This window comes from Narcine bancroftii, chromosome 1, assembly GCF_036971445.1.
Source record: "Narcine bancroftii isolate sNarBan1 chromosome 1, sNarBan1.hap1, whole genome shotgun sequence".
NCBI classification, from domain to species: Eukaryota; Metazoa; Chordata; class Chondrichthyes; order Torpediniformes; family Narcinidae; genus Narcine; species Narcine bancroftii.
Window position 1 is genome coordinate 291,687,030 of NC_091469.1, and position 14,061 is coordinate 291,701,090.

Below are 14,061 nucleotides of genomic sequence, written 5' to 3' on the forward strand. Positions count from 1 at the left end.
CTCCCTCAGTACCCCCCTCCCTCAGTACCCCCCTCCCTCAGTACCCCCCTCCCTCAGTACCCCCCTCCCTCAGTACCCCCCTCCCTCAGTACCCCCCTCCCTCAGTACCCCCCTCCCTCAGTACCCCCCTCCCTCAGTACCCCCCTCCCTCAGTACCCCCCTCCCTCAGTACCCCCCTCCCTCAGTACCCCCCTCCCTCAGTACCCCCCTCCCTCAGTACCCCCCTCCCTCAGTACCCCCCTCCCTCAGTACCCCCCTCCCTCAGTACCCCCCTCCCTCAGTACCCCCCTCCCTCAGTACCCCCCTCCCTCAGTACCCCCCTCCCTCAGTACCCCCCTCCCTCAGTACCCCCCTCCCTCAGTACCCCCCTCCCTCAGTACCCCCCTCCCTCAGTACCCCCCTCCCTCAGTACCCCCCTCCCTCAGTACCCCCCTCCCTCAGTACCCCCCTCCCTCAGTACCCCCCTCCCTCAGTACCCCCCTCCCTCAGTACCCCCCTCCCTCAGTACCCCCCTCCCTCAGTACCCCCCTCCCTCAGTACCCCCCTCCCTCAGTACCCCCCTCCCTCAGTACCCCCCTCCCTCAGTACCCCCCTCCCTCAGTACCCCCCTCCCTCAGTACCCCCCTCCCTCAGTACCCCCCTCCCTCAGTACCCCCCTCCCTCAGTACCCCCCGCCCTCAGTACCCCCCGCCCTCAGTACCCCCCGCCCTCAGTACCCCCCGCCCTCAGTACCCCCCGCCCTCAGTACCCCCCGCCCTCAGTACCCCCCGCCCTCAGTACCCCCCGCCCTCAGTACCCCCCGCCCTCAGTACCCCCCGCCCTCAGTACCCCCCGCCCTCAGTACCCCCCGCCCTCAGTACCCCCCGCCCTCAGTACCCCCCGCCCTCAGTACCCCCCGCCCTCAGTACCCCCCGCCCTCAGTACCCCCCGCCCTCAGTACCCCCCGCCCTCAGTACCCCCCGCCCTCAGTACCCCCCGCCCTCAGTACCCCCCGCCCTCAGTACCCCCCGCCCTCAGTACCCCCCGCCCTCAGTACCCCCCGCCCTCAGTACCCCCCGCCCTCAGTACCCCCCGCCCTCAGTACCCCCCTCCCTCAGTACCCCCCTCCCTCAGTACCCCCTCCCTCAGTACCCCCCTCCCTCAGTACCCCCTCCCTCAGTACCCCCTCCCTCAGTACCCCCTCCCTCAGTACCCCCTCCCTCAGTACCCCCTCCCTCAGTACCCCCTCCCTCAGTACCCCCTCCCTCAGTACCCCCTCCCTCAGTACCCCCTCCCTCAGTACCCCCTCCCTCAGTACCCCCTCCCTCAGTACCCCCTCCCTCAGTACCCCCTCCCTCAGTACCCCCTCCCTCAGTACCCCCCTCCCTCAGTACCCCCCTCCCTCAGTACCCCCCTCCCTCAGTACCCCCCTCCCTCAGTACCCCCCTCCCTCAGTACCCCCCTCCCTCAGTACCCCCCTCCCTCAGTACCCCCCTCCCTCAGTACCCCCCTCCCTCAGTACCCCCCTCCCTCAGTACCCCCCTCCCTCAGTACCCCCCTCCCTCAGTACCCCCCTCCCTCAGTACCCCCCTCCCTCAGTACCCCCCTCCCTCAGTACCCCCCTCCCTCAGTACCCCCCTCCCTCAGTACCCCCCTCCCTCAGTACCCCCCTCCCTCAGTACCCCCCTCCCTCAGTACCCCCCTCCCTCAGTACCCCCCTCCCTCAGTACCCCCCTCCCTCAGTACCCCCCTCCCTCAGTACCCCCCTCCCTCAGTACCCCCCTCCCTCAGTACCCCCCTCCCTCAGTACCCCCCTCCCTCAGTACCCCCCTCCCTCAGTACCCCCCTCCCTCAGTACCCCCCTCCCTCAGTACCCCCCTCCCTCAGTACCCCCCTCCCTCAGTACCCCCCTCCCTCAGTACCCCCCCTCCCTCAGTGCTTCCCCCCCTCAGTGCCCCCTCCCTGAGCAACCCCCTTACTGTCCCTCGGTACCAACTCCTCTCTCAGTACTGCCCCCTCCCTCAATATCTCCTCCCCTCGGTACTTCCCCTCCCTCAGTAATGCCCCCTCCACAGTATCGACCCCTCCCAGCTGTGCTCAACTACTTCAAGCCCTTACCCCACTGGTTCTGTTGAAGCCGAAGTCTCTGCTTCTTTGGAGAACTCTGCTGAGTTTTGTCCCATGCCTGCCCACTCGGTACCTCAGTTTCCCCCGTCCCAGTCAACCTGTCACCAAGTCCGTGTTCACAGTGGTGTGAAGGGTTAATCTTACTCACCATCAGCAGGGGATATGCGAGCTGGGTTCCTGAATTCTGTTTGTCTTTCAGTGGGGGATGGCCACTCCCAGCGTTCTTCACTGGCAGCTCCCCAAGGTGCTGTCTGAAAACAGCAGCTCAATGGCTCCTTGCCCCGTCCTTGCTCCTGTCCCTGCCCTGCACTGTCCCTGGCCCTTCCCCAACTTGTTCCCCCTCCCTGACCCATCCCCACCCTGCTCCCCCTCCCTGTCACCCTGCCCCATACCTATCCCTGCCCCCCACCTTGTTCCTCCTCCCCGTCACCCTCTCATTGCCCCCTCCCACCCTGCTCCTGCCCCCTCCTCACCCTGCCCCACCTTCCCCTAATGATTCCAATCCTTATTCCCGCCGCATCCCATTCTCCTTCCTGCCCATTCCCCATCCATACCCCTGCCCCGTCCCCACTCTATCCCTGCCCCATCCCCATCCTTGTCCTCTTCTCACCCTGCTTCCCCTCCTTGTCACCCTGCCTCCAACTCATCACCCTGTCTCCCACCCCGTCACCCTGCCCCCTCCTCTCCGTGCCTCCCACTCCACATTACCCTGCCCCCTCTATTCTTCCCACTGTCTATTTTTAATGTTTAATATTTAAGAAACATTTTGATGAATGCATGGATAGGATGGGTTTAGAGATTGGGGACCATATGCCTTTCCTCTGGGGGCCGCAGCACATTTAAGTGGGGGGGGGGAGGTGGTGGCACAGACTGAAATAATTTTTTGTTTTCTATTTAGTCTGTAGGAGAAAGTCAAAACCAACTAAACTTGACTGCTTCACAGGGAAGGAGGCCATAAACTTTGAGTAGAGTCATAAAGAGGCCATAGCCAAAAAAAAAGTTGAGAACGGCTGGTTTAGAAGGTTCTGAGCCAAACATAGGCAGGTGGGAGTAGGATGTTTTGGTCAGCATGGGCAAGTTGGGCCGAAGAGCGTGTTTCCATGCTGTATGATTATGCATCTCTGTGTTTGGCATTAGTTGTGTTGTGACAATTGTTCGGGATCAGAGCAACCCCTCCAGCTGCAACATTTACATCTCATCCAAATATCATTAGTTCCAAAACTGCAACACTCATAGGCACTATAGAAAATGAAGTAAGAAGGGGTTGTGACCAGGGGGAAATGGGGGTCCTTTATGATGTTGGCTGCCTCCTTGAGGACATCTGCAGCAGATGGACCTAACTATGTTCACTAACTTCTGCAAACTTCTGTGCTCCTCACCACTCGAATTGCCAAACCAGGCAGCAATGCAACCATCTAGTATACTTTCCACAGTGCATCAGTAGAAGCTTGATAGAGTATCCGACAACATGCCAGGCGTTGGTGGAAGTAAAATATGAAAGTCTGCAGGCACCATGGTTGAAATAAAAACACACAAAGCTGGAGAAACTCAGCTGGTCACACAGGGTACTTTATATGGCAATACATAATCAACTTTGGTGTGCGTCCTTCACAGTTGCTTCCATGTGTTGGCTGCAGGAGAAGTCTAATGAAGTATAACTACCTCAAATCTGGCCTTCTCAGTTGTTCTGTAAATATTTATTACTTATCCTGTGCTTATTGGTCTCTTTTTAATTTAATGTATGCTATTGCAGGCTTTTTTACATGCAATAAGTAGGAATTTCTATGCATATAGATATTGAAAATAAACCCGGTATCATTTTCCTCAGGAGGCTAAAACTGGTTGCTGCAAAGATGTTTGTGGAACTAGGAAAGACGGGCATTTGGTAAACGCTGGCGAGGGGCGAAGAGCCCTCTCGGTCAGCAGAGGGAGCTCCGCTCGGCTCTTTCCGAGGCTTCGCCACACGTCATACTCAGCACGACCAATCACTCCGTTCTTTTGACTTGCCAGGCTCGGCTTTCTCCGGCGGCCCTCCTCGGCTATCTCCGGCGGCCCACTCGGCCGTCTCCGGCGGCCCCGCTCATTCTGTGCTGCGTTCGCTGAGGGTCGTGAGGCGGCTGACAGGCGGATCAAGCGGTCCGGGAGTTTCTAGACCCGGGGCGCTGGAGCGGCAGGAGGTGCGTGGGGACGGGTGAGACGACGGCGGCGACTGGCCGAGGGTGCGGAGCAAGGCCCGAGCGCTGCCTGAGGCACGGCGCAGCCTGCGGCCTACACCGCCCAGGTGACTGGGAGAACGCGCTCACAGCAGCGGCCGCGGGAAAGACAGGCTGGGCCCGGGCCGTACAGGCGGGGAGGACAAGGGTGAAATCCTGCAGTGTCCCGGGCCCGAGGACGGGAGATCTCCGGCGGTCTCTGGGCCCTTATACGGGAGGTTTTCTCCGGGCCTCGGCCCCTGTGCTCACCCACAGCCTCTCTCATGGGGCCACACTCATGCACTCTCCTTGTGTGTCTCCGTTTGCAGACAGTTTATTGAAGGGGGGGCCGATTGAACTCACAGGGTTCCACATTAAATATCCTTCAAGCCTGTTCCTGCGATCAGGCTGATGACGAGGAACAGGATCGGCTTGACTGAATGGCCTCCTCTCATTATGTATGTTCTAAATTATACAATGTGTACCTACTGTGAGATCCCAATCTTGCAGCACAAAACGGGTCTCTGCTGGCTCTTTCTAGATCAATTTCTTCCCGACCAGCACTCAAAATAATACTCTATTTATCCGCTTTCCCTTTGAAGTTAACGGTAGCATCAGAATAAAAAGAAACATGAAATACAAAAGTAGGTCATCCATACGGCTCATGTATTCAACAAGATCATGGCTGATCTGTTACCTAGACATCTTTGTCTTTTGAATACATTCAGTGTCTGCCCCACCAGGGTAGAGAATTCCAAAGATCCAGTACTATTTGGGCAGCAAGGTCTCCTGGGCCTAAATTTAAAATGTGATTGGTTGAAGAACTTTCTCTTCATTTTGTTCCTTAATGGTGTATCTGTTATTCTCAAATTACGCCCCATGGTTAAACCCTTCATTGAGGGAAACATCTCCACATCCAGCTTGTAAAGCCTGCTATGAAGTTTGAATATTTCAACGTGGTCACCTCTCAATAGGCAATAGAGTCCAGGACTACTCAATCTCTCCTCATTTGACAGACAAGCCATCCTAGCAACCATGTTGTACTCTTGTCTGTGGTAACTAATAGCTATAGTTGGGGAAAAGCTTTAAAAGGAAGAAATAACAAGAGATTTAGATAGAAATTGTTCCATCAGGTGGACACAGCATGGGGCAGTGCATGTTTAGCTAATTTACTGGAGTTCTTTGAGGATACAATTGAGAATAATGGATAGAGGGAAAGGTGGATGTGATATTCTTGATTTCCAAAAGGCATTCAGTAAGGTGCCTTACAAAAGCAGTTTGGGGTAATGTTTTGGTTCACTGAGTAGAATTAAATAGATGTTTCTCTGGATGGCAATCAGTGGTGAATGGAGTGCCGCAGGGGTCGATGCTTTTTCCTTTATTTGCCCCTGTGCTCCACAGTTTTAAATTTGTAATCAATTTACATCTGATTAAAGTGCACATTCCAGGTTTTATTAAAGGGTATTTGTGTACATTTTGGTTTGACCATGTAGAAATTATAGCACTTTTTACACATAGTCCCCTCATTTCAGGGACCATGATATTTGGGACATAGCAATGGTATGTATATTAAACTAGTCACGTTCAGTACTTCACTGCATATCCCTTGCCTGCAATGACAGCTTGAAATCTGTGATTCATAGACATCACCAGGTGTTATCTTCTCCGGTGATGCTTTGCCAGGCCTCTACTGCAGACATATTCAGCTCCTGCTTGTTTAGGGGGCTTGTTCCCTTAGGTTTTCTCTTCTGCATATGGAAGGCATACTCAGTTGGATTTAGATCGGGTGGATGACTTGGCCATTCAAGAATTTTCCAGTTGTTAGCTTTGAAAAACTCCTTTGTTGCTTTATCGGTATGTTTGGGATCACTGTCATGCTGTAGGATGAAGTGCTGTTAATGAGTTTGGGGGCATTTTCTCAAGCTTGAGCAGATAAAATATTTTTATGCACATCATATTTCATGTTGCTACTTCGATCAGCTGCAACATCATCAATGAAGATAAATGCACCAATTCCTATGACAGCCATACATGCCCAGGTCAGAACACCCTCACCACCATTTTTCACAGATGGGGTGGTATGCTTTAGATATTGGGCAATTCCTTTATGCCACTACTCTTTACTCTGATGCAGGTTAATCTTGGTCTCATCTGTCCACAAGACCTTGTTCCAGAATTCTGAAGACTCTTTTAAATACTTGTTGGCAAACTGTAATCTGGCCATCCTGTTTCTGTGGCCAACTAGTGGTTTGCTTCTTGCAGTGTCGCCTCTGTCTTTCGAAGTCTTCTGCAAATAGTAGTTACTGACACATCCACACCTGCCTCCTGAATGTTTCTGATCTGTCAGACAGGTGTTTGGGAATCTTTCTTCATTTTGATGAGAATTCTTCTGTCAGCAGCAGGTGAGGTCTTCCTCGGAATACCAGACTCTTTGTGATTACTGAGCTCACCAGTACGCTCTACCTTCCTAATGATGTTCCAAACAGTTCAATTTGGTAATCCTAAGGTTTGGGTGATGTCTCTTACTGTTTTATTCTTGTTTTACAGCCTCATTGGCTTCTTTGTCTTTCATTGGCACAACTCTGCTCCTCATGTTGAAACATGGCAACTACAGACTCCAAAGGTGTCAGACTCAAAAGCTTCAAAGCAAGCCTAGCCTAGCACCAATGAAGCAATTAAACATACCTGAGTAATCACAAACACTTGTGAAGCCAAAGGACCCGACCATTATGATGTCCTGAAATGGGGGAACCATGTATAAACAGTGCTGTAATTTCTACATGGTCAAACCAAAATGTATACAAATAACTTTTAATAAAATCTGGAATGTGCACTTTAATCACTTGTGAATTGTTTGATTACAAATTTAAAACTGTGGAACACGGGCAAATAAAGGAAAAAATGTCTTTGTCCCAAACATTATGGAGGACACTGTACATAAATGATTTGAGGAGGAGATCAAGTATAGCTTGTCTAAGGTTGCTGAGGACAATAAATTGAGTGGAAAAAGCAAATTTCATAGAGGATGTCTCTGTAAAGTGATCTGTAGTTTATACTTATGACATTGAGATATTGATGGATTAAGTGAAATGGGCAAGGCTCTGGCAGATGGGGTGCCATGTTGGCAAATGTGAGATCATCTACTGTGGAAAGTAAAATAGTAAATCGTAAACGGTGAAAGCTTCAACAAGCTATTAAAGAGACCAGTCAGTGCTTGTGCATGAATCACAAAAATGAGATGTTGGCTTTCATTGTTAGATATAGCTGATGCAAAAAATTGTATTCTACCAATCTACATCTTACATTAATTGTATTGGTCATGCAGTCCTGACATAAATTGTTAGATAAGTTCTTATCCATCTCCAATACTAATATTCAAGTCTGATTCCCATCTTTGTTTTGATTTATATTACTCCCGCTTTGGAGTGCCCGACTGAAGTAAGGAAGATGTTCCCCTTTCAAATCAGAATCTCTGTTTCACTGCACTCTCTTAACATCATGGTCGGTCCTAATTCATCTCTGAAAAAAAACTCTTAATTGAAAGAAGCAGAAGATTGTATTTTTAAGAACATTGTATTTATTTTTAACTATTCAAATGACATTAGTTGCCCTTGCAGATAACAATCTCCCACATACCTGATCCCTTTATGTAGAATTTTATTATCCGTTGTTGAAAGAATTTATCTGTTTTGAGTCAAGGATATTTTTGGAGATACTTTTCCGTTTGATCCAATTAAATTATTCAATTTGTACCAAATATTCAAAATATACTTTGTTAAAGATGCTTCCTTTTCACCAGAAATAGATCTATAAGATTTTCTGCTACTCTTGCTCCGACTTTGTGCATTTCAATTTCTACCCATGAAGACTTGTCTCTTCTGTCAAAGAGGAAAGTGACAAATTTCATCTGGGCCGCCCAATAGTAATATTTAAAATTTGGGAGTTGCAAACCCCCCCCATATGGTATTTTCAAGTTAATTTTTTCATGGAGACTCTGGCTAACCAACCTTTCCAATTAAACTTCCTAACATTCAAACTTCTATGGTAATGGTATTGGAAGAGACTGAAAGAGGTACTGTATACAAGGAAATATATTCATTTTAATGCAGTTAACTCTTCTGATCAAAGTTATCGGAAGAGTTACCCATTTATTTAAATCTTCCTCAATCTTTTTAAGCTAGGGGAGGTAATTCATTTTATACAAATTTTTCAAGTCATTATTGTTTAATAAGTTTACTATGTGGGACACTTTAAAAGCTTATTTAAGGGGTCAAATAATTGGTTATACCTCAAGCATTAAAAAAGAATATACAAGGGAGGTAGACAAATTGGAATGAGATGCATCATTTGTAGAAAGACCTGCAGATGAGGAGCTCAGAACAGAAACAAAGAGAACTTATTAATAAAAAGCTCGAGTATAATACATTACAAACCTATAAGATAGAGAAAGCAATAATGAGAACAAAACAAAGGCACTATGAGCTGGGAGAAACTCATATTTTGGCAAGTGGAAACAGAATAGGTCTCTCCTACAATTAATGCAATTGAAACAGAAGCCAGAGAATTTCTTATCAATCACAGGAAATTAATGAGGCTTTCAAATCATTCTATTCCAAATAATATAAATTGGAATCCCAAAGAGATATTAATAAAATAAATGATTATTTGTCACAATTGGTTTTCCAAAATTTGGATTTGGTTGAGCAGATGGAACTAAGTGCATCTTTTACTCCATTGGAGATAGAGGAGGCATTGAATTCATTGCATGTTAAGAGATCTCCCAGCGAGGATGATTTTCTGCTGGAATTTTATAAAGAATTGAAGGATTTGTTAATGCCTCTTTTTATGGAGGTGTTGGATCACATACCTTGCCAGGTTCTTTCCCAACAGCAATAATGATGGTAATTCCCAAAAAAGATAAGGATCTATTAACCCATCATCACATAGGCTGATTTCCTTGTTGAATATGAACTATAAAATACTAGCCAAAGATTCGTGAAATTTTTGCCAAAATTAATAAATAAGGACTAAACAGGATTTGTAAAGAAAAAGCAATCAGCAGATAATGTAACAAGATTGCTTAGTTTAATTTATTTGGCCCAGAAAAGAGAAGATTTGAGTGTGGCAGTTGCCTTGGATGCGGAAAAGGCTTTTGATAGAGTAGAGTGGGATTTTTTAAAAATGTAAAGTACTGGAGACATTTGGATTAGGTCAACATTTTATAAACTGGATTTGAGCCCTATATAATGAACCTAAGGCCAGAGTTGCGAAGAATCGTCAAGTATCTCCAACATTCCCATTGCCCAGATCTAGTAGACAAGAATGTCCATTATCTCTGGCTCTTTTCGTTATTGGCTATAGAACATTTGGTGGAAATTATTTGATGGGATCCAGACATTAAGGGGTTCAGGATTGACCAAGATGAACATAAGATTAGTCTGATTGCAGATGATATACTAACATATCTGACAGAACTGGAAACTTCTTTTCAAAGGTTGCATTTACAACTGGAAGATTATGGGATGGTTTCTGGGTATAAAATAAATTGGGATAAGAGTGAGATTATGCCTTTAATTGATGGGGATTATACAAATTGTCAAAGAAATATGCAATTTATATGGCCGAAAAATGGGATAAAGTATTTGGGGATCAAAATGGAAATGACTTGAAAAATTTGTATAAAATAAATCATTGATATTTATGTTGTGGAGCACAGAAACAGGCCTTTTGGTTTATCATGTCCATGCTGACCCATTTGACCATCTACAATAATCCCTTTTCCCTTGTCTATGCTATGTGTATTTACGTATCTGTCTAAATATCTCCTGATTTCAGATACCAACCAAAAAAAAACTTTGCCCCTGAGATCCCTTTTCAAACTGCTTCCTCTAAACTTGAAACTTGTGCTTTGTTTTCTCTGTTTTTGATGCTGACGTCATGGGAAAATCGATTTTGATTATCCATGCCTTTCATAATTTTATGTTTAAGTCACCCTTAGCCTCCTTTGTTCTCAGCCTGTACAATCATTCCCCATAAAGTCCTTCAATTCTTGCAACATTCTGGTGAATCTCTTCAGCATTCTCTCCAGCACAGTCATAGTGTGGTGACTGGAATTGCACACTATTCCAATTGCAGTATGACCAGTGTTTGTAAAGTTGTAGTGTAATCTCCCAATTTTTATCTTCTGTGGTTCGACCTGAAGAGGCAATCATGCTAAATGATGCCTTAACCACCCTATCTACCTGCGTTACCTTTCACAGACAACTATGGACTTGGGTCCCCAAGATGTTCATGTTCATCTGCATTCTTTAGTGCTTGAGCATTTGCTGAATTTCTCCGAACCCTATTTGACTTCATAAGATGTATCACATTGCTCTTGTCAGGATTAAATTCCATCTCCGAACACTCCACCCAACTTTCCATCTGATCTGTAGCCTCCTGTAGCCTTGGACAATCTTCCTTGCAATTCACAGCACCACTGTTTTTGCATCATCTGCAAAATTCACACTTGGATGAGCAGTGGAAGTGTTAGCACTTTGAAGGCCCTAGTTGTGTTGGGAAGTGATACTTGTTTGGCTTACTTTAGCTGTGTATATAATTTCTATGATTACACAAACTAAAGGTTTAGAATGATATGAGTCAAATGCAGGAAAATGGGACTAGCTGGGAATGGACTGGTCAGAATGGGTGCATTGGGCCAAAGGACCTGTTTCCTTGCTATACAACTCGATGATTAATGTTTGAATCACCAGTGAAACTGGGTTACGTCTGTAATCTTGATGACTAGCCTCACTCATTCATTGCTACAGCGTGAGATGTTGCCTCTTGACACATCCAATTTGGAAGGATGATATCTTTCAGATTGGATATCCATTGGGTTGTCACATTGTGTTATCAGATCACTGTTGACTTGTGGTAGTGCACTGATTTATTGTCCTGGATTGTATAGATGAGTGACTGCTCTGGGAGCTTTTACATTAAAATTCCTTTAAGATGGTGTCTGCATGCTTTGTTTATAAATATTTAGAAATTGTTTGATAAAACTTCATTTGTTTTACTGGAGGTGATTTTGATTCATAGAGCCATTGGTGTTGGCAGTTTATCCGATTGCACCAAACTGCGATGGTGTCAGAGCATATGAGGTGAGTAGCAAGATGGCATACTCTGCAGCCATGTGGATGAGTGAGGTATGTGCATTAATGTGTTCTTTGGGTGAAAGTATCTTGAGAGTGTAGTTGGAACTAAGTGGTGATTATTTCACCTCACTGAACTGTGAAGATTTGAAGGGACCGGAGATGTATCACTAAGCTGATTGTGTTGTGCAGTCATGGGGTTGAACAGCACAGGAATGAGTCACTTGGCCCACTGGGTCCATGCTGAACTTTCTGCCCTTCTACACTACGACCATGACATAGGAGCAGAAATAGGCCATTCAGCCCATTGAGTCTGCCCCATCATTTAATCATAAGCTGATCCATTTCCCCACTTAGCACCACTGCTAGTGTTTTATAAGGTTGACTAGGAGATTGCTTCGATGAATACCTTCACTGTCTGCTGCAATAGCAAGGACCTCACAATGTCCAACCACTTCAATTCCACAACCCATTCCCACACTGACTTGTCTACCCATGGCCTCAGGTTTGCCAGATTCATGTAAGACAGCAATAATTACAGTCATACCAAAGACGGGGAAGGATCCACTAACACCAGCATCATATAGACCAATATCTCTACTTAATTCAGATGATAAGATAATAGCAAAACTATTAGCAAACAGATTGGCCAACTTTGTACCAAAAATAGTAAAACAAGATTAAACTGGATTTATTAAGAAAAGACGAACAGTGGATAATGTCTGTAAATTTATTAATCTAACTCATGTAGTTCAAGGAAATAAGAAGCTAACAGTGGCTGTAGCTTTAGATGCAGAAAAAGCCTTTACAGGGTAGAATGGAATTATTTATTCAAAGTACTACAGAGGTTCAGTCTACCAGAAAAATATATTAATTGGATTAAAACATTATATAATGGATCATTGGTGAAGGTATCAGTAAATGGATATGTATCGAGCCAATTTAAATTAAGTAGGTCAACTAGGCGGGGGAGTCCACTATCTCCCTCACTGTTTGCTTTAGCAATAGAACCATTGGCAGAACTGATAAGAACAGAAAATAAAATAAAAGGGATAAAAATAAAGGAGAAGCAGTATAAAATCAGTTTATTTGCAGATAACATCATAGTATACTTAACAGAACCAGAAATATCAATAAAAGAACTACATAAGAAATTGAAGGAATATGGAGAAATATCGGGGTACAAGATCAACACAAATAAAAGTGAAGTGATGCCAATGAGTAATGTGGATTATACAGAATTTAAAAAAGAATCACCATTTAAATGGCAAACACAAGCAATCTGATACCTAGGTATTAGATTAGATAATAATTTAAGTCACCTGTACAAATTAAATTATCAGCCACTAATAAAGAAATTGCAGGATGACTTAGATCATTGGAAAGAATTACCATTAACGTTGATAGGGAGGGTAAATTGTATTAAAATGAATGTCTTCCCAAGGATACAATACTTATTTCAATCGTTACCAATTCCCTTAACAGAGAAATTCTTTAATAAACTAAAGAGAATAATAAGGAAATTTTTATGGAAAGGGGGGAAACTGAGGATAGCGTTAGATAAATTAACAGCGAGGTACAACCAAGGTGGTTTGCATTTACCAAACTTTAAAAATTATTATAGAGCAGCACAATTAAGGTATTTATCAGATTTTTATCATACAAGGGAAAAACCAGATTGGACTAAGATAGAGCTAGATAAAATAGGGGCGAAGGTACCGGAACATATACTTTATAAGTGGGATGAAAAGCTGATACGATGTAAAAGCTCACCAGTATTGCATCATTTACTCAATATATGGAAGAAGATTAATTTAGAAAGGAAAAAAAAAACAAATGACCAAATACCAAAATTATTATTGACGCAAAATCCTCTAATCCCTTTTACAATAGATAACCTTTCCTTTAGAGAATGGGAGAGAAAAGGAATCAAAAGAATAGAAAATTGTGTTTTGGGAATTAATTTATTATAATTTGAACAAATGAAGTACAAATATGGAATAACTCATGGTACAATGTTTGCATACCATCAACTGAAAACCTACTTAAAGGATAAATTGGGAAACAAACTGAGATTTCCAGAAGGAAGCAGCTTTGAATATGTGATTACATACACAATGATAATAAAAAGATTTATAATGAACATGTACATCAAGCGGCAAGAGAAGGAAAATGATGAAATAAGCTATAAACCCAAACAAGTGGGAAAAAGATTTAAACATAAAGATAAAAAATGAAACATGGGAAAAGTTATACTCTGGAACTATGAAGAATATAATAAACACAAGGATATGCATGATACAGTATAATTGGTTACACAGGTTATATATCACGCCCCAAAAGTTAAATAAATGGGATCCAACATTATCAGATAGATGTTTTCGCTATAAGAAGGAAATGGGAACAACAGTACATGCAATTTGGGCATGTGAGAAAGTTAAAAAGTTTTGGGAAGATCTAAATCAGGTTAATACAGATAAATGTGAGGTGCTACATTTTGGAAAGGCAAATTTAAATAGGTCATATACATTGAATGGTAGACAATTGAGGAGTGCAGAGCAACAAAGGAATTTAGGAGTTATGGTAAATAGTACCCTCAAGGCTGATACTCAGGTAGATGGTGTGGTGAA

At 44.7% G+C, this 14,061-nt stretch overlaps 1 protein-coding gene across 6 annotated transcripts in view; it reads left to right on the plus strand.

Moving 5' to 3' along the window:
- Window positions 1-14,061, plus strand: part of phrf1 (PHD and ring finger domains 1) — a 110,074-nt gene that overhangs the window by 13,158 nt on the left and 82,855 nt on the right. For 2 of the 6 annotated variants that reach the window (XM_069903877.1, XM_069903922.1), the window contains exon 1: window positions 4,291-4,387. The exons of 1 other annotated variant lie outside the window; for it this stretch is intronic. The gene's annotated coding sequence lies outside the window, so the exon portion shown is untranslated. 3 more of the 6 variants (XM_069903897.1, XM_069903888.1, XM_069903912.1) reach the window with 3 other exon arrangements.